Raw genomic sequence first — 22,636 nt, forward strand, 5'->3', positions numbered from 1 at the left:
TATGTTAAAGTAGTTACAATATATTTTAAAAAATATAAGTACCTCAGGTTAAAATATCTGGAGTGACTTCTGATATCTCTTCCACTTTGAGATCCTACAATTCTGGTTTTGATAAGCAGAACTGACATTCTGTTTTTTTTTATATTGAACTGATGTTTTATTTATTGTTTATTGTTTGGTTTTATATTTCAATCATTTACAGATGAAAACCATTCAGTCTTGTATAACAAAGGAAAGCAAACAAAACTAGCAATAGTCACCTTATCTCAGTATTTATTATTTTCATTTTGTAGCACCCATATCATTATCTAATGTGTTTTAATTTTCAGAAACCCATTTTCTCTTCCTAACACCTTAGATTCAACTGAAGAAAAGAAAAAATAAAACAAGATTTTTATAACAGGTACAGAGTCAAACAAAATGTATTCCCTCTCCACAAACATAGTTTGGTACTTTGTCTGTAATTCATGGTTTTAGAGAGTTGTTTAAGTCTCTAGGAAGTTAAGGTACTTGCCAGGGATATGTTAGAGGCAAGTCTTGGAACGATTTTGAATCAATTTTGTTTGGCTTTGAGACCAGCTCCCTATCCACTATACTACATTTTCTGCCTTTGTGAGCTAAAATGTTTCTAAAATCATATTGATTCTCCTGGGTTTTTAACCTTTACTCTATTAGTTCTTTGCCTCAAAAGTATGATGAGTGGGTGTTAATCAGTTTTAGGTTTTTACTTTTGAATTTATTTTTTGGATAGCACTATCTGAATTTGTTTTAGACAGTCTGTTAGTCTACGGCTCTCACAAAAACTGGTCCTTTGCCTTTTTGTTTGATATCTCTTTAGGTAAATTTAACTCAGTTACCTGGTCTCAATTTCCTCCTATAGGAAGCAAAGGAATCCTTAAAGTAAGAGTTGGTTGGATATCAAACAATTTCCATTTCAGAACTTAACTGTCAATTTTTCTGTTTTCAATGAACTGTGAAGCATACCTTCTTCTCTCAATAGAGAGGTCCTGGATCCTAACACCGAATTAGAAGGAATCTCAAAGACAGGCTAATCTGGGTGATCCAAGTCATTTTACAGATAAGAAAATTAAGGACCAGAGAGGTTGAATAACTTATTTAATGTCACAAAAAAATAATCATCAAAGGCAAGATTTAAACTCAGATCTTCTGACTCTAGAACCTTTTTTCACTTCACTACAAATGTAAAGTTGTAGAATAAGGTATATACTTTTATAAGTGACCAAGGTATTGTTTTGCTCAAATTTAGTTTTTTGTTATATGTAAGTGTTCTGTTTAGATTAGTGTTTGTGGAGAAGGGTTTGAGTGTACAGAATGATATCAAAAAAGAACCTAAAGATAGTAAAACAATATTATTATTATTTTAAGTTTCCAAAGTCATCTTTGGAGAGCTGAAATGTCCTGTAACTTAGGAGGAAATTAGGTTTGTCTGGCATATTGCCTTGTGGACTCCATCTAGAAGTCAGAACATAAACTGATACTGTCCCATGTGAAGAGGGAGGTGTGTAAGAGGAGCACAGTAGTGACTTCAGAAAGTTTATGCATTGAAATGATATCCCCTCAATACCCAATTGACTTCTGAGGTAGATAGGCTATTAATCTTCCTGCCTGGCGCTGGGACTTCTGATTTCCTTAGCTTTTGATGTTCTTTTTGATGTTAAGTCCCCCTGAAAAAATAGCTTTGGCAATTCCCAGCTGAGGTTTATAAATGTATTTATTCTTGGAAAATGGAAATACTTAAATTAATGTGTGGGCCTTCTAACCCAGTTTACCCCCTTATCCAAAGCAATCTGTAAGTTGACTATGACCTCTTCACTCCTTACTATACTATTTTCTTAAATGCCCATACTAACAGGATGCAATTACCTTTTAAAAATTCTATATATGACCTTTAGAGAGCATTTTATAAAATAGCTGGGCATTAAACTGACCCCAGTCAACAATGGATAGATCTCTTTGTAGGGTAGGATTTGTAGTATTTATTGAAATTGTACTATTTTTCTATCCATCAATCAAAATTCATCAAGTACTAAGTATTTTAAAATATTAATTAAATTTTATTCTTATAGCAATCATTTGGATTAGATAATAACATTAACTTAATTTTAAATGGGAGGAAACTAAGTCAGATAAAGGGTAAATGTTCACACAATTAGCTAAATGTCTGAGGTTAAATTTGAATTCAGATCTTTCTAGTTCTAGGTTTTATCTATGTGCTACCTGGGTGCCTCATAAGGCCATAGAACAGTAATGTAGTGCACTGCATTGGAAGACCAATCACTTAATCAGGTACCTGTATTGGTGCTAAGGATACAAAAACAAAAGAGAACCATTCTCTGACCTCAAAGAACTATTCTACTTGAGGATAAACACATCAAAAAGTAAAATATAAAATGTTAAAATAAAGCCATTGTAGGGTATGGTGGGTGTGGATAGTGTTTCTTTGTCTGTGTGTGTGTGTGTGTGTGTGTGTGTGTGTGTGTGTGTGTGTGTGTTGAGGGGATTAAGAAAGGCCACTCTTAAATTAAGCTTTCAATGAAAGTGGGGATTCTAAGAGACAAATTGAGAAAAGAGGCCATTCTATTATTGAGAAACAACCTATGGAAAAGATCAGAGATGGAGATAGAGTGTTACTTGTGAAAAACAGTCAGATGGCTGAATTGATTGCACTTTGTAGAATACAGTTAATCTGGAAAGAAAGGTTGGATCCAGGTAGTAAAGGTGTTAAAGGTAACCAAAAAAAAAGGAAGAAGGAATTTTATTTCAGCCTACAGGTAATAAGAAGTCAATATTTTATTGAGCTGAGAAATGATATGACTAAATGTACAAAGTGTAGATGACATTACTAGTGTGGTTCTAATGCACGTTTCAACATGATGAACCTAGAAAAATAATACAAGAAAAATGGGAGAACCTGTGGTGCAATGGATAGAGTTTTGGGAATATAGCTGATGAAATCTGTCATCTCTTTCTGTCTCTGTCTCCGTCTCTCTCTTTCTGTCACTAAGGAGAACCAATGAACCAATCTTGTATTTAACTTTGACTTCTTTAAGTCTTCTGATTTATTTTATAATAAAATTACCAAAAACTTATTTCACTAATTTCTCAACTCATTGACTCTTAGACAGAAATTTGATGGTTAAAGTACCAAAATTTGTAAATCTATGAATGGTAAGAAAATTATTGTTTATTAGCAAATAAATCACCAAAAAATGAAATAAACTATATGTTAAAAGTAAGGAAGTAGGGGCGGCTAGGTGGCACAGTGGATAGAGCACTGGCCCTGGAGTCAGGAGTATCTGGGTTCAAATCTGACCTCAGACACTTGATAATTACCTAGCTGTGTGGCCTTGGGCAAGCCACTTAACCCCGTTTGCCTTGAAAAATCTAAAAAAAAAAGGCAAGGAAATAAGTGGTACTGATGCAAAATTAGAGAATAATTAGAGAATAATTTAATTAGAGAATAGGTCAAAATCAATACTAAATTAAAATATTAAAATGAGAATAACATTTTTTGCACAATTTTAACAGGATTGTCTTGATCTATTTAAATCTGTATTGACTATAAAAAATGAAATAGACAAAGGAAAATATAAATTTTAATTATCACCATTTGTTAATAACAGTGATATTAAGTTTAAAAAAGTCATATAATAGCACTAACTGGGTCCACTGTAAATTTATTTCAATAAAAGTTTTTTTAAACTTTTGCATTCTTATGTCACTTAAATGATCCACTTCTTCCACAGACCTACTCTATCACAACAACATTTTGCTATTTAAAATAAATGAAAAAATGAATTCCTTCTCTGCTCCAAAGTCACATTGCAATGCTATTGAGCATTTTTAGTTATTTTTGCCCTTAGAGAATAAGGTAGCGTCTATATCTGCTAATGCTAAACTCTTTCCTTATGTCTTTGACTCTATGCTCCATGATTACATTGGTAGTTTGCCCCTTTATATTCTTTAATATTCAATATCTATTATCTTTCAGATCTTCCTTTACTATCTAAAGACATCCAAATTTTTCCCATTCACTAAGTAAATATCATCATCATCATCAGTTACAACAACACAACAATAAAACTTTCACTTGACTCAACCCTTCAAACTATTATATTATAGCTTTCTATCCTTTCTTAGACTAACTGCTAGGGACAAATCAATATAATGGTAGCAGCAGCAACAGCAACATCTGTTTATACATAGTTTACATTATCAATTCACATTTACTTTCTTTTTTTTAAGGTTTTTTTTTTGTAAGGCAAACAAGGGTTAAGTGGCTTGCCCAAGGCCACACAGCTAGGTAATTATTAAATGTCTGAGACCTGATTTGAACCCAGGTACTCCTGACTCCAGGGCCAGTGCTTTATCCACTACGCCACCTAGCCGCCCCCACATTTACTTTCTAACCTCTTGCAATCAGATTTCCATCTCCTTTAACTAAAAATTCTTTCTCCAAAGTTATTATGATCACCTTACTTGTATAAACAAAACAAAAGCAATGATTGTTTTCTCAGGTCATCTTTCTTAATATTTCTATACTGTTTACTATTTTTGAGTAACCCAATTTTTCTGTACAGTCTATCTCTTCTTTTTTTTTAAATTATTTTTGCAAAGCAATGGGATTAGATGACTTGCCCAAGGTCACACAGCTAGGTGTATCTTAGCAATAAATAATTATACCTAATTTCTAGTCCTGGCCACACTCAATAAACATCAATTAGATTTTACTTCTGGGAGCCAAAATGGAAGAATAAATTGAAAGTCATGGCAAATCCTTCCAAATTTACCTCCAAATAGTTATTAAATAGTACCTAGAAAAAAATTATGGAACAGCAGAACCAGTAAGAAGATGTAATGAAGCAATCTTTTGGCCCATGAATCTTAGAGGACTATGTGAAATTTCTGTCTTACTCCACTAAAGAAGGAACGGGAGAGCTCAGTTCAGGACAGGAAGTATCTCAGCAAGCCAGGAGCAAGCCCCACCTCAGTAAATCAGTGGAAAATCCTGTACTCAGTGTGATGGAAAAGTCAAATGCCAATATCAGGACCTCCTACATGCTTTATCATGGCTAGAGGAACTGGCAGACTCCTACTCCAAAAACCATCATGTGCTTTGGTACAGCTTTGGGCAAACAGCCATCCTCCAATGGTCATACTTCTATATAGTCCCAGGGAGATACAAAATCAACTCAACTGGGCTTGGTACATATCAGACACCACCACTAGCATCCAAGTTCATCATGAGGAAAGCTGTCAGATCCCTACAGCCTCCCAAAGTGACAGCACTCCTCACCCTACCTTCTCAGTGCAGCACTAGACACAAGGGTCCCCCTTGCGGGACCACTCATCTGCACAAAATCAGGTAAATAGTCAGGATCTACAGTCTCTTTCACAAGAAATGAGCTAGTGCCCTACCCCTGTCAGTATAGCTCATATTTAAAAGAAGTAAAAGAACAGAAAACAAATTAAAAACAACAACAGATGATCGTAGAAATATTTTATGGTGAGAGGGAAGACCAAGGCACAAACTCAGGAGAAACCAATGTCAAAACATATGTAATCAAAGCCCCCAAAGAAAAATGGGAAGTGGGAATGGAATAGGTATAGCTAATATCTTGAGGTGACTCTCAGGACATTTCAGATAATTTTTGAATGCCTGAAATGAGAACTTTGTTTTTTCTCTTTGTAAGTAAGCAACCATGAGCAGCAAAGATTCATGACAGACTCTATGAAGATCCTTTATGGAACCCATCACAAGCATAGAAAGTTTTTGGGAGTTCTGGAGTTGTGTATCAGTCTGAAGAACTATGATGCCCCAAAGGACAAATGTTTCTCTGGTACCATCAGGCTCAAATACACACCAGCTATCAATTTTGTGTGTGTGTGTTCTGAGAGATCACTGCGCTGTGATGAATCCACTGTGTGGGACATCAAGGCCCTGAAGAAACTGAATAAGAACAAGAAATTGGTTAAAATCTAGCTTAAAGTATGATACCTTTTTGGTCACTAAGTCCTTGATCAATAAAATCCCTCAAATATCGCATCCTCATTTGAGCAAACCTAGCAAGTTTTCATCTTTGCTCACCTACTATGATGGCAAAGATTGATGAGATTAAACCTACTACAAAATTCCAGATGAAGAAAGTGATATATTTGGTAGTGGATGTTGGCCCATGAAGATGATAGATGATGAACTTGTCTATAATATTCATCTGGCTGTCAATTTCCTCATCTTTCTGTGAAAGACTGGCAAAATGTGAGAACACTGTATACCAAGATCATCATGGGCATCCCTCAGTAGTTGTATTACATCAACATAACCTTAAAAATGTCAAAAGCTACTAATTAAAAAAAAGAAAAAAATAGGAAGTTGTTCTAAGTCCAGAAAAAACAAACTCATAGATGAATTCAAAAAGGAGTTAAAAATCTTATAAGGGGGTAGAAGAAAAATTGGAAAAAGAAAGCAATTTTAAAAATGGAATGATCTAAAGGAAGTGAAAAATGATCTAAAAGGAAGTGAAAAAAATCCATTGAGGGAAAACAACTCCTTAACAAGTATAATAGTCCAAATGGAAAATAAAGTATAAAAGCTAAATAAAAAAATACAACTCCTTAAAAGTTTGAATTGGCCAAGTGGAAGCTAATGACCCTATGAAGCATCAAGAATCCATCAAACAAATTCAAAAGAAGGGAAAAAAATAAAATAAAATCTTAAATATTTCATGGGGAAAAACAATTGCCCTGGAGAATAGAATCTGGAAAGGAAATATCAGAATCATTTGCTTACATTACAGTCATGAGCAAAAGGAGGACCTGGTCAGCATTCTTCAAGAAATTATCAAGGAAAGCTGTCCTGATGTCCTGGAATCAAAGAATCAAAGAGGAACTGAAAAAATTCACTGATCATCTCAGGAAAGATCCAAAAATAAAAATTTTAAGGAGCACTATAGTCAAATTTCAGAACCATCAGGTAGAGGAAAAATACTACAAATAACTAGAAAAAACAATTCAAATATCACAATCAGGATGACTTGGTACCTGCAACCTAAGTCAATGGACCTTCTTATTTTGGAAAGGAACTAGAACTGCAACCAAGAATCATTTACCTGGAAAAATTAAGCGAAGTATATTCTGAGGGGGGGGAAATGGCCATTTAATGAAATAGGAGTTCAGATGTTCTTAAAGAGATCAGATCTAAATTTTTTAAAAAAGACACCCCCCCCAAAAAAAAGATTTCAAACATTCTTTTATTTTTAATTGATTTTATCAAATACATGTGAACGTTTTTTCAACATTCATCCATATGCACATGTATATTTTTAAGTTACAAAATTTCCTTCCACCCTCCCTTCCCACCCTCCCCTCAGCAGACAGTCAGGTTAACATTGTACATGCATATTTTTGATAAACTTCTTTACATATTTGTCATTTTTGGTATGAAGAATTATGATTAAGAGAAAAAATTACATAAGAGATAATTTCTATAAAGTGTTCATGATTCTAAAGTGTTTTTTTGTTTGTTTCAAATTTTTTTTATTTTGTTTTTCTTCCTCTAGATGGGGATAGCATTATCCATAAATGGTCTAATATGGTTGTCCTAGCTCTCTAAACTGCTGAAATGAGCTGCTTTCATCATGGTTGATCATCTCACAATGTTTTGTTAATGAACACATTGTTCTCTTGGTTCTGTTCCCTTCACTCAGTATCAGAACCTGTAACTTATTCCATGCTTCTCTAGAATATGATCATTTATTTTTTTTATAAAACAATAATATTCTGTAGTATTCATGTACCATGACTTGTTTATCCATTCCCCAGCTGATGGGCATCCCCTCAATTTATAATGTTTTTCCACAACAGAAAGAGCTGCTATGAATATTTTGGAACTTGTGGGACTTTTTCCATTTTTTATGATTTCTTCTGGATATAGGCCTAGAATTGGAATTAGTGGTTCAAAGAGAATGAACAACTTTATTGTTCTTTGAGCATAGTTCTATTGCTCTACAGAATGGTTTTATCAGTTCACAACTCCACCAACAATGCATTAATATCCCAATCTTCCCAAAACCTCTCCAACATTGATCATTTTCCCTTTTTATCATCTTAGTCAATCTGATAGGTGTGAAATGATACTTATAGTTTTTTTTAAATATGCATTTTTCTTATCAATAATGATTTGGAGCATTTTTCATGATTATGTATATATATATGTATATATATATATAACTTCAATTTCTTCATTTGAAAACTGTCTATTCATATCTTTGAACATTTATGATTTCAAATTTTCTTAATGAAATCATATCTAAATAAAAAAAATTGGCCTCCTATAACATGAACCAAGAGAAGCATAAACAGGTAAAAAAAGAAAATGAAATATTAGGGTTTGATGTATCCCAACATGGAAAGATGATACTTGCAATTCTTAGAAATTTTATCATTGATAGGATAGCTAGAACTATTAAACATAGCAATGAATCAAGGAATTTAGTAAGATGAATTTAAGGAAATGACATAAAACTATTAAGGTATGAGAAAGGGGAATACAATGGATGAAGAAGGAAGGGGGAGAGAGAGAGAATGGGTTAAGTTATTACACATGAAGAAGTATGACAGGTGTATTACTATGGAGGGGAAATGTCAGGATGAGTGGTGGGTATTGCTTGCAATTAGTCTCATTGGTATTGATTGAAAGAGGGAATCATATAGATAATAGTTGAATATAGAAATCTGTCTTATCCAGCAGGTAAGTAGAAGGGGGGAAGAGATTAAATATATGGAAAGGAGATGAGCACTGATAGAAGGGAGGGCACGTCAGGGGAGGTGAAAGAAATAAAACACTGGTGAAGAGGGAAAAGGTAAAAGGTGAAAGAAGACAAGAGAAAGAATAGAATGGAGGGAAATACACAGTAATTATGAATGTGAATGGAGTGAATTCTCCCATAAAACCGAAATGGATAGCAGAACAGATTGAAAACCTAAATCCTAAAATATGTATTTACAAGAAACACACTTGAAATAGAGAAAAATACATAAATTAATGATAAAGGGTTAGAATCTATGAATGAAAGAAATAGAGAAAGAAAAGGAAATACAGTATCATTCTATCATTTCTTTTTTCTAGAGAGGGAATAGCATGTTTCATCACAACTCTTTTGGGACTGTTTTGAGTCACTGTATTATTGAAAACAACTAAGCTATTCACAATTCTTCAATGTACAAAGCTTCTATTTCTGTTTATAACCCTCTCCTGATTCAGTTCATTTCATTTTGTATCAATTCATGTAAATTTTTTCAGATTTTTCTGAAATAATTTGACTTGTCATTTCTTATAGTACAATAATATATTATCACAATAGGACTGTGACTTTTATTGTATTGACTCATGAATAATGACTATTTCTTCACCTATTCAGATCCATCTGTATTTGTGTGAAAAATCTTTTGTATTTGTCTTGGAAGGTTTACTCCCATGCATTTCATATTACTTGCAGTAATATTTAAATAGATTGCATTGATAACCTCATCTGAAAACTGTTCATATCTCTTGATCATTTATTAATTGGAGAATGTGTATTAATTTTTATAAATTTACTCAGTTTTCTATGTTTGAGAAATGAGTTCTTTATCAGAGAAACTTGTTTCAATATAAATTTTCCCATCGTTGCTATTGCTAGCTGCATTTCCTTCTAACTTATTTCCCCATTCACATTTCTTTTATTCACTCTCTCTTTTCAACCTATCCTTTTTCAAAAGTGTGTTGCATTTGATTATGTCTCACATTCTTCTTTCTCCTACACTCCCCTTCCTTCCCCCATCCGATTTCTCTCATCCCTTTTCTTTCTTATTTTCCTTTAGGATAAGATGGATTTCTATACCCAATTGAGTGTGTATGTTATTCCCTCTCTGAGCCACTTCTGATGAGAGTAAGGCTCTCTCATTCCCCTACACCTTTCCCTTCTTCCACTCCACTGCAAAAGGTTTTTTTTTAATTCTTTTATGTGAAATAGTTTATCCAATTCTACCTCTGCTTTCCTTTTCAACCAGTATATTACTTTCTCCCCATTAACTCCAACTTTTTAAAAATTATACTTTCAAATATAATTTCCAAAATCAATGAAATAAGGGACTTTCAAAGGCTTCTGGATGAAATGACCATAGCTGATCAGAAAGGCAGATCTTCAAATTCAGGACTCAACTTTCTGGTTATCTCTGATCATTTTATCCAGAAGCCTTTGAAAGTCCCCTATTTCACTGATTATCTATCTTTTCCCCTGAAAGAGTATGTTCAGCTCTGTTGATTCTCAGTTGTAACATAAGCTCTTTTTTGTTCTGGAATATCATATTAAAGGGCCTATGAGCCCTTAATGTAGAAGTTACTAAATTTTGTGTTATCCTGACTATAGCTCCACGATATTTGAATTGTTCCTTTCTGGCTGCTTGTTATATTTTTGCCTTGACTAGGGTATTCTGAAATTTGGCTATCATATTCTTGACAGTTTTCATTTTGTAATCTTTTTTACAAGGTTATCTATGGATATTTTCAATTTCTATTTTGCCCTCCATTACTAGGATAACAGGGCAGTTTTCCTATAAAATTTCTTGAAATATGATGTCTTTGCTGTTTTTCTAGTCATGGCTTTCAGATAGTCCAATATTTTTAAAATAATCTCTCCTAGATGTTGTCTAGATCAGTTGTTTTTCCAATAAGATATTTCACATTTTCTTCTAGTTTTTCATTCTTTTAGTTTTGTGTGATTGTTCCTTGATTTCTCACAAAGTCATCAGCTTCCTTGTAGCTCTATTCTATATTTTTAAGTAATTATTTTCTTCTTTTGTATCTCTTTTCCATTTGGCCAATTTTGCATTTTATGGTATTCTCCTAATTGGCCTTTTGAACTGCTTTTTTACATTTCACGCAAACTTGTTTTTAAGATGTTATTTTCTTCAGAATTTTTTTGTATCTCCTTCAGCAAGTTGCTGACTTGGTTTTCATGATCTTCCCTCATTTATCTCATTTTTATTCCCAATTTTTCCTTTACCTCCCTTACAAGGTTTTCAAAATCTTTTTGAGATCATCCATAGCCCGAGACCAATTCACATTTGTCTTGCAAGCTTTGGATGTTGTTATATTCTGAGTATGTAATTTGATCCTTCATAGAACTAATTATCTATGATTGGATTTTTTATGTTGTTTGCTCATTTCCCCAGTCTATGACTTGATTTTAAATTCTTTGTAGCTCTGCTTCCAGAGTGGGGGACCCACTACCCCAAGCTTTAGAGGGTTTTTGTGGCTGTTTTCAGGGACACCCCCCTAGTAACTTGCAATTTCTCACTTCCTCCAAGGTCTTATGAAAGACTCTGACTGCTCTCCTGGCCTGTGCTCTGGTCTGGGGTTGACCATAAACACTCTGTGAGGAGAGTCCCTGATCTACTCTAAGCATAAACTCTGTTGTGCTTCTCCTTTTCCTGAGACTGGAGCTAGAGACTAGGGCCTAGATCTGAAATTGGATGAAGCCACATAGTCCTGCCTCAGGGATGGAAATGAGACCTTTGCAATTTCCCCTGACCCCTTTATTACCTGTGGCCTGAGTGCTCTGGAATTAGCTACTCAGTGGCTCCATGCCAGGTGGCTCCTCAATCCTGCTCCTGGTTCCTTGGGACTAGATCAATGCTAAACTGGACTTCCCTTTCACTTTGGTGTTGCAGAGATTTCCTGATTATTTTCCCTTGGCAATCTGTGGACTGAGAGTTCTGAGAACTGCCACTCCTGCCACTGACCCAGGTGCTTCCAGGAATCCAGAAGCTCCAAGGTCTATTCCTTGATGACTGGAGCTGGTTAGCCCCAGTGTATGACCTTTTCCTAATCCTAGTGCAACATATCCTTCACATGAACCTTCCAAGTTGTCATGGACTGGAAAATTCTTTCATTCAGGCTTTTGAGGGTTCTCCCACTCTAGAATTTGGTTAAAGTCATTATTTAAAGGTATTTGCAGTCAGTGGTTTGGGGCAGAAATTTGTTGAGTCCCTGTCTTTGCTTTGTCATGTTGGTTCCACCTCCACACCCCATTGTTTAAAAATTTTTGCAATATTCGCAAAACATAGATTTCTTTCTTTGTTTCCACTCTCTTTCTTTGTTTCCACTCAAAACTTTGTGTCATAAAAGAAATTTGGTAGAACTCCTTTACCTATTTTTTTCATAGAATTTATTTTGTATTGAGATGAATGATTCCTTAAATGCTTGATAGAATTCACTTTTAAATTCATCTGTTCTTGGAGATTTTGCCTTCAGGACTTCATTTATGTTTTGCTCAGTATCTTTTTTCTATAATAGGATACCTTAAGTTCTCTGTTTCCTATTCTGGTAACCTGGAAGATTTATACTTTTGTTAATATTCATCTATTTTAGATTTTTAGTTTCTTTGGCATGTAATTCATCAAAATAATGCTTAATAATTGCTAATTTCTTCATCATTTAGTTATACATTCCCCTTTTTTACTTTTTAAAACTAACAATTTTGTTGTCTTCCTTATTGAAATAAAATTAATCAGCTATCTATTCACTTTTTAAAAATGAAAGTACTTCTGCTTTATTATATATAAATTATATTTTTTCCTCTTGTTTCAAATTTTGTGAATCACTCCTTGATTTTCAGGATTTATATTTTGATATTGATTTGGGAATTTTTAAATTGTTATTTTTCTAGTTTATTTTAGTTTCATGGATCTACCTTTTCTCTCTTTTACTGATGTTTATATGTGGGTATGTAGGTAAGTAGGTAGGTAGGTTGGAATGTAAGTATGTAGAGATATAAAATTTCCTGCAAATATTATTTAGAAGCATTCCACAAATTTTCTATGCTGTCATTATCATAATTAAATTATTGATTGTTTGTTTATTTTTTGATCCACTTATTATTTAGGATTATGTTATTTTGTTTTGAATTAAATTTTGATCTATGGTTCCACTGCTTTTTATTGATTGCAAATTCTATTGCATTGTGGTCTGAAAGAGCAAATTTAATATTTCTGTTTTCTGCATTTCTTTGTGAGGTTTTAATGCCCTAATATGTGAAAAATTTTTATGAAGTTGCCATGTTCAACTGAGAGAATGATTTTATTTCCTCCTATTCACATTCAACTTTCTCCATACAGTCATCAAATCTAACTTTTCTAAAATTCTATTCATCTCCTAAACTTCTTTATTTATTTTATGACCAAATTCATTTATCTCTCAGAGGGGAAAGCTAAGGTATTTCAATATTATAGCTTTATTGTTTATTCATCCTGAAATTCATTTAACTTTTCCTTTGAGAATTTGGATGCTTTTCAATATGGTACATATAAGTTTAGTATTGATATTACTTCATTAACTTGGTTTATCAAGATTTATTTTCCCTGCTTCTGTCTTTGATTAGTTTTTTTTTTGCTTTTTCTTTGTATAGGATCATGTTTGCTACTCCTGCCTTTTCACTCCAGTTGAAATATAATAGATTCTTCTCCAGCCCTTTATTTTTGCTCTTTCTGTGTAGTTCTCTTTCAAGTATGTTTCTTGTGAACAACATATTGTTTCTTTCTGGTTTCTGATACATTCTACTAGATGATTTCACTTTATAGCTCTATTTATACCATTCATACTCATCTTTTATGATTACTAACGGCCAATTTCTCTCCATTCTATTTTAATCTTTTATCCTTCTCTCTCTCTCATTTTGTAATTTCCTCGAAAGTCTATTTTACTACTAACCATTAGTTTCTTTAAACTGACCTCCCCTTTTATTTTCTTTATCTCCTTTCCCTCTTACTTTCTTATTGAATCCCAACTATTTTGTCTTCCAAAATATCATACTCTAAGTCCTCCACTAAACTTGCTAGTTGCTGAATTTTGTGTGATCCTGATAGTGACCCCATGATATTTGAATGATTTCTTTAAGGCTGCATAAAGTGTTTTCTTTTTGGGGAGCTCTGAAATTTAGGTATAATATTCTAAGAAGATTCTGATGTTTTAGTACACTTTCATTTTTTTTTTTGCAAGGCAATGGGGTTAAGTGGCTTTCCCAAGGCCACACAGGTAGGTAATTATTAAGTGTCTGAGACCGGATTTGAACCCAGGTACTCTTGACTCCAGTGCCGGTGCTTTATCCACTGCGCCACCTAGCCGCCCCTCGGTACACTTTCAACAATGCTGTTTTTCTTCTGTTTTCGCTCTTATTTGTGCATTTTGAAAAATCTATCAGTGCTGTCTCTAATGTTCTTTTGTTGTTACTATTCTTGGTTGTTGTATTTTTTTTTTTTTTACATTTCTTCCATCTCTATTACCAGGGTAACTAGATTCATAATTAAAATTAGAAAGATAATTAGGTTTGAAAAACAAATAATTTGTTCAGATCCTGTGGAATGCACTGAACACCTCTTTTTATTGAATGTCCTTTTTATTAATCAACTAAATTTTGTGATGCATGTGATCTTATGTTGTATCTTGAGCTCTTTTTATTTTATTTTGGAAAATGTTGTTTCATTCCCTACTGCAGTTTATGGTGAGCTTTTGTTGTTTAGTCCTTGTAATAATATTTAACTTTTTCATGACCCCATGGGATTTTCTTGGCAAAGATATTAGAATAGCTTTATTTTCTTCTTCAGTTCATTTGACAGAAGAGACAAGTGAAGCAAACAGGTTAGGTGACTTCCTCAAGGTCACACAACTAGTAAGTATCTGAGTCTAGATTTGATTCAGGAAGATGAATCTTACTTTGGACCCAACAGTTTATCCACTGTACCACCTAGATTCCACATTCTGGAAAAGCCCCTGTGTTTTGTTGTTATTTTTGTTGTTGTTTTATACTTTTTTTACTTTTACTTTTTTTCTATTTGAAGTTTTTTTTTGGGGGGGGGTTTGGATTTGTCTTTCTGTTTTGCAAATAATCTGAGGATTCTTTCTATTTCAATTTTGTTTTCTGTGTTCCAAAATTCTAGACTGTTTTCTTGTATCATTTAGATAATTATGATGTCTAGATAATTTTTTAATAGATCATATTCTTTTGAGAGACCTATACTCTTAATTTTTCCTCCTACATACTTTTCTGCAGATCAATATATTCTGTCTGAATGACAATTTTACCTTATCTTCTTATTCTATATCTGTTTCTCTTCTTCCAAACTATTCTTCACTTCTGTTTTTAGTTATTCTCTCTATTTCTTTCATGAAAATTTACATTATGGATTCAGAATTTTCTGTTAACAATAATTTCTATTGTTTAGTCCATAAATTTTTCTAGGGCAATTTTTATTTCATATTGTTATTGCACGTTCCTTTACTAATCCACGACTTCTCTTTCATCAAGTATTGTTTTTCTTTTGTTTTTGTTTTTATTTTTTTATAATATTTTTAGGATTTTTTTACAAGGCAAATGGGGTTAAATGACTTGCCCAAGGCCACACAGTTAGGTAATTATTAAATGTCTGAGGTCGGATTTGAACTCAGGTACTCCTGACTACATGGCCAGTGCTCTATCCACTGTGCCACCTAGCTGCCCCATTTTCCTTTGTTTTTGAAGTGTTTATTCATGCATTTTTGCATGTTTTTAAGCCGTCTAGAGGCTATATTCACTTCAGCCATTAATATCGTCCCTGTTGGTTTATATATTTATGCTCAAAATCATTAGTTAAGGTTTTATTCCTCTATAAGTTTTGGAAATTTTGGTCTTTTTATCAAAATCCTCTATTGATCACTTTCCTTAATACCAATAAGAACTGTCAAAAATTACAGAATGCAGTCTTTTCTGTGTTCTCCAGATAGAGTAGGAAGTAGATGGGGAAGTGGGGCAATATTGAATTTTGTTGAAAACCCATGGATCTTGTCATATTGCCCTGCTAGAGCATGAAAATGAATGGGAAAGAGGGTTACTGAGTGAGCTAGCATTAAGGAATTAACTTGGGCACCCAAATAACCCAGATAAATGGTGGCCTTAAGTTGGCAATAACATTACCAATGATGAATGATACATAAAAAAATTTTGTCAAAGATATTATCCAAAGAAAGTTGGTGATTAGAAAATGTGATTAAGTGAAAATGAAGCAAATAAGTGAAAAACCTGAAGGTTTTACCAGTATCTATTGTTAAAAAAAGACCAAGATACAGTTGGTTGAGTGCCCTAAGGAGCATTTATGGAAAGAGATGGCAAAAATGATGCAGTATGGGATGGTATAAAATAGAATCCCAAGTATGACATTAGAACAAATTCTCACATTGTTAAGATCAAAGTCCAACATCTTTTTCTTTTTCCTTTTCCCAATATAATACTTAATCAAATCTCAATAAATGTTTTAAAATAAATAAAAATATGTGTCATTTATATAATGTTTTAGGGTAAGCAAAATCCTCTATTATCTCATTTGATCCTTACTATATTGCTGTGGGATACATGCTAATATTATCCCACTATACAAGTAAGGGAATTGAATCTTAAAGAGACTAAATTATTGGCTCAGAAATACGCAGCTAATAAGTGTCTATGGTGGGATTCTAACCTTGGTATTCTGTACAAGAATTTCAGAAATCTGTTCTATGCAATGCATCGCCTTTCTCAATGAACTTTCTGCATAGCAACTATGTCTAAAAATATAATTCTAATATCTACTTCATAAGAATAGAATATACCTTAGTTCTGATGATTTAAGTCTTTTGACTAGGACTCAAATCTCTGAATGCAATTGGATTATGTCAGAAAAATATTTTATTAATAAGGTATTGTTGACTTTTAAAGGATGAAGTTCATTGCTTAACCACCAAAGACTGATCCACAAAGTACTGGAGAGCATAGGGACCTTGTCAGTAGCTACAATTAATTGGAGAAGGTTTCCTAGGAAGGATAGAATATCCTAGAATATCCAGATTTTTTAAGTTGTTGGGAAGATCATTCCATCACCATCAAGAATAAGTCCTAATTTTTATGGATCTTTAAAGTCTAGGGTTTTGAAACACAGTCAAAATAAATCTAGGAATAAAAGATGTCATTCAATAGGGTCACTTGTTCATAGTTAAAGTCCTTCATTGCTCTGTATTATACTATAAGAAACTACCTGAGTGACATTTTAGTATTTCAGTGAGTTCACACTTAAATTATTGTACTTGTATTTAGAGAGATCTGATTTCAAATTATTAGCCATGTGACTTTGGGCTATTGACTTAATATCTGTTTTTATCTTAGTTTCCTCAGCAATAAAATGGTGGTACAGAAAGCAGTCAATTCCTGTGGTAATTTTAAGTAATTTTAAGTAGAATGAAATGAAAAGCCTATCAGTATTGACTGTTGTTGTTACCTTCCAAAGTGTATTTTTTTTTTTTTTTGGTCTCAAATCTTGCTTAACCCATCTCTATTATTCTAAAGAAGGGCAACAAATGTGCAGCCTGTGGCCACTTGGTCTGATGCTGCTAAGGCAACCAATAAATTTAGAACATTTTTAGGGGTGAATTAATTAAATGTTTGACAAAGATAGCAGGCAAATGATGTCATAAATACTCAAATGGTCCTTGGCAGAAAAATGATTCCCCACCCCTGCTTATACAAATTTCCTTGTCTTTAAATTTTAGTCCTATTATCACTTGTCTCAATCTGAGTTGTACCTATACTACTCTACTTCTATCATCCTTAGAGAGTCTTCTAACCCATATTTTAATAACAACCAATCCTATGTTGGCTGGCTTACTTTACACTTCAATGCTATTTGCAGGAAACTAGATGGTAAAGGATTTAGAACATTAAAGAGAGTCATGAAATGTGAATTCAAATCAATAACTTACTAACTTTGGTCTTGAACAAATCACTTAACCTCTATTGATTTCCTCATCTCTAAAAAAGTGATAATAACACATACCTCTTAGTAAAAATAATATGTAAAAGTACTTTACAAACCTTAAAGTGCTATATAAATACTAGATATTATTATTATTATTATTATTATTATTATTATTATTACTATTGATAAGGGTTCAAATTCCAAAATATACACTTTCAAGCTGTGTCTTTCTTAGCCATATTTTCTTCAATTTCTTAATCCACAAAATGGGAATAATAATAGCAAGTATCTCACATATTAAAGAGCTTTGCATAATTTCAAGGACTATAAAGTATATCATTTATCATCTATTCTATTATTTATTCTGATGTTGAAACTAAAGTTCAATAGAAGGTGAATGTGTGCATTCAAAAGATGAACTTATTTTAGGAAAATATTTGCTATTATTCATATGACTTCACAATTTCCCATGTCCCCAGTTGTTTGTAAGGTACCTTACCCTTTGGCATGGAATTCTGAAATGCCTATCCAGAAAAATTTCTTGTGAAGACAGATAAACTTGACTAGAGTAAGCAGAAAATAATGTATACATTTACTAAACTAATGCAAATAGCAATAGAGAGAGGCAGCATAGAATAGTGGAATTGTGGTCAGAAAGACCAACTTCACATTCTATCTCTGACACATACTGGCCATGAGACCCTGTGAAATTCACATCTAAGGTAATTTTTTTCACAGTTGATCTCAAAAAATGGATATGACTTATAAAAGCAGTAAAATATTAATTAATTATAATAGCAAAATGTGACCCTGACAAATAGAAGCTACAGCATCACTTCCTCTTCTTGATAGAGAGATAGGGAGTTTGGTATTGCTTGATATTTTCCTCCCTGTGTTATAAAAATGGATTCAAAGTTTTAGAAGAAAAAAGAAATATGATATAAAACCTAAGTCAATATAACTTTTAAAAAACTCCAAGTGGTTTCTACTGATAATAATTAGAGAAATGACCTTGCTTTCTCTCTGACTTCTGTGCCCCCTATTACTCAACAAAAATTCCTGAGCATGTCCTTAGTTTAGCTCTGGTTTCACTCCTCATTAGAAAATCCTTACAATTCCATTTGGGGTATCATCTCCTACCTCTGTCCCTTAAATACTTTCTTTAATATTTTCCCAAAGTCTTCTACAGTTTTATCTACAAAGCTCAATTTTGCCTTCCCTTTGGATTCACAAAGCTTGCTGCAAAAGAGAAAATTGGACTACCAAGAGACCTAACTTTTTTCTTCCGGGAAAGATAGTCTCTCCATCCCTTAAATCTATTACATTTAAATATATAATTTAATGACAAAATGTTTTATTAATATTAATAACTATAATCATACCTTTAGAACCCAATTAATCATTCATATTAGGAGGGAAATATTTGACAAAGCAAAGGTATGCTAGCCAGGATGACACAGCATCTATCTTCTCTAAACTAGATGACTGGAAACATTTAAAGAGACTCTGAAACATTAGTCAAATGGATCCATCTCATTTGATGGAGGTAGCTAGATGATTCAGTGGATAGAGTCCCGGAACTAGTGTCAGGAAGAACTGAGTTCAAATCCAGTCTCTGACATTCACATGTTATGTCATCTTGGTGAGGTCACTTTGACTTCTATTTGCCTTAATCCATTGGAGAAGGAAATGGCAAACCACTGAAGTTTTCTTGCTAAGAAAATTACATATAAATTCACAAAGAGTTGGATATGACTGAATGACTAAACAAAAATTAGTTTGATGAAATTGGTCTTGTGAATTAAAGAAAGGTACAGGATGACATAGAGTTGCTATCTTCTTTCCTTCCTTCTTTGTCTATATTTTATTGAAGTTGTCTTTTTATTTTTTTTATCAATTATTACTCTTATGCTTTCTCCCATAACTGATATCTCAATTATAACTAGAAAAAAACAGTTAAATAAAATAATTGGTAATAGTAGCAGTAACAATGCTATTATATAATGCAATTCTTATATTCTGTCACTTGTTTTTTGAGAGAATAATGTTTCAACTTTTATTGTCTTTGAATTGTTCAGATTTTGACTTCCTTTTAGATATTGGTATTTACATTTTAGTTATTGTTTAAGCTGTTCTGACTTAGTTTCACTCTGTATCAGTTCAGACAAATCTTTTAAAGTTTCTCTAAATTTCTCCTCTTCATCATTTCTTATCACACAGTAATTTTCCACTATATCTATTTGACATTTCTTTCAATCTCAAATTTTTCTTCTTTCTGTCTGTATATCTGCCTCTCTCCCCTAATCATGGATAAAGCAAAATCAGTATAAATTTGTCTAGAACACAAAAGTCTTCAAAAAAGGATTCAAAAATACATTGAGTAATAAACTATTGATTAATTATTCATTTGAAGATGAAAAATGTTTATTGAAATTCTTTTAAAATAGTTTATTTTATAATATTTAATTTAAGTTATTTGATTTATCTTATTAAAAAATTTCTTTCAAGGTCTAACAGTCAGAGTCCTAGAATAAAAATAAGAAAATGATATACTTATCTGAAAATTCAAATGTAAAAATGGAATATTTATTAGTCTCTACTAGATAAAGCCTCTTAGGTAGTTACTTAAATGACTTTTTTATCTGCAAGGCTCACAGAACCAGATTCAGTGAACTCATGTGTTAGGAAAATAGGTTATATATATTTTCTTTCATCATATTCTATTGACTTTTTTTTTTTTTGCAAGGCAATGGGGTTAAGTGTCTTGCCCAAGGCCACATAGCTAGGTAATTATTAAGTGTCTGAGGCCAGATTTGAACTCAGGTACTCCTGATTCCAGGACTGGTGCTCTATCCACTGTGCCACCTAGCCACCCCAATATTCTATTGACTTCTAACCTCTTGCCTCCATGGTAGAAGTAAAGAAAATCACTCAACCTAACATCATAAAACTTTTATGCAGAGGTGTTAGAACCTAAGAATATATTTTTAATGTAGTAGATTGATTTTTAAATGTATTTTAGAAATGTTTACTAAAATATTGGTATGGTTTATTCTCTATAATTTTCTAGTTAAGATTTCTTCATACAAATTAATACAATGATATTTTTTAGAACTATAAGATATTTCACTTCTACTCTTTGTTTCCTCTTACGATCTATATCATTGGGGAAGCACATAAATTAATGAAGTAACAAATTGACTTGAATATGAATGCTTAAATTTATCTAGCTCAAAGTTTAACATTGCCTAGTTACTCAATAAATGTTACTTTATAGAAAAGGTAAAAATAGCAGTTTTAGTAATAAATATGAAATTGCTTCAAAAGATACATACATTTAACATGCATAGGTTGCTTAAAATGCCACTTCCTACATTAGAATACAGAAACAAAAAACCTCACCAATAGATCTCACTTGGTATACTGACCAATCCTGAAGAATTGCCATTATGCCTCCAACTATATTATTACACTCGGTTTGATTCTATCCTGCCAATGGACTGTGATGATTTCCTTCAATTTTGCCTCAGAGTCCAATTTATGCATGAATTAAAAGATATTTTCCTTACATTTTTGCCATTTTTTTACCTGTTCAAAGACCTGTGGTGACAGGAACGTGACAAATTATTAGGTAAGGATATACTGTCAGCTGTAGTCACAACACTTTTTAAAAATTTTTTTGAATTTATTTATTTTCATCCATATGCGCGTATATATTTTTAAGTTACAAAATTTCCTCCCATGTTCCTTCCCAACCACCTCCCCTCAATGATGAACAAACCGGTTAGCAATATTCATACATATTTTGATAAATATATTTACAGATTAGTAATTTTTGGTATGAGCAATTAGGATTAAGGGAGCTACATAAAAGATAATTTTTGTAAAGTTTTCATCAGATTCTGAAGGGTTATTTTTGTGTGTGTGTTTTGTTTTGGTTTTAGTCACAACTTTATACACTTAGGCCAGGTCACAGGGTCATCTTCTCCCTGGAAGTAATAGTGGAATTTGGCAGTCTTCTGCATGGCTGAGTAGCCTTTTAAGGATCACACTCTCATCATCTTGTGGTCAAAACTCAAAAAAATGTTCAAAAACTTCTTCAAATAAGATTCCATTTTACCATCAATACATGGAATGAACACAGAATTTTAGATAGCACAAAATCCAAGGGAGATTTGGTATGTGATTTTTTTTATTTGTAGATGATTGTGTATAAAATGCAGCCTCTAAAGCTGAGATGCATCAAAATATTGGATAATTCTATGCTGCTTGTGCTAATTTTGATCTAACAACACCAAGAAAACATTGGTGCTCTATTCATTAACCAGAACCACAAAATCCAAATGTGGAACCTTCAGTTACAGCAAATAGAAAAATTTTGAATACTGAGAATACCTTCACCTACCTTGGCAGTATACTTTGTAGGATTATGAAGAAGACTTCCATTTGAACAACAATTGAACATGGATTGATAGGTCCTGAGGGATAGGTGAACACCATTCTGAAGGGACAACTGATAGCATCTTTTGCCCTAAGTCAAATGAAGGGAGTTGGATTCAGATCTCTTGAATATGGAATGATAGAGATGGACACAAGGAGAAGTGCAGTGCAGAACCCCAGTGAGAGTTTTCTTTTCTTTGTGAAGGGCAGTGTTGTCCTGGAATGGGTTTGTTTCAAGAGAGGGGTCCATGTCTTGGAAAGTATCATGGTTCTGGCAGTGCCTAGTAAGCTTGAGTTCTGGGCAGCATACTAACAGAGCAGATCAGCATATGCCTATGAGTGGCAGGCTGACACTCTCCTAATGTTAATGCTATTA

General features: G+C 33.0%; 1 pseudogene; it reads left to right on the forward strand.

The window, feature by feature from the left end:
* The first annotated feature begins 5,740 nt into the window (after positions 1-5,740).
* On the forward strand, positions 5,741-6,325 carry LOC141489288 (large ribosomal subunit protein uL1 pseudogene; annotated as a pseudogene).
* The last annotated feature ends 16,311 nt before the right edge of the window (positions 6,326-22,636 follow it).

This window comes from Macrotis lagotis, chromosome 5 (assembly GCF_037893015.1).
Source record: "Macrotis lagotis isolate mMagLag1 chromosome 5, bilby.v1.9.chrom.fasta, whole genome shotgun sequence".
In the NCBI taxonomy this organism is placed as follows: Eukaryota; Metazoa; Chordata; class Mammalia; order Peramelemorphia; family Peramelidae; genus Macrotis; species Macrotis lagotis.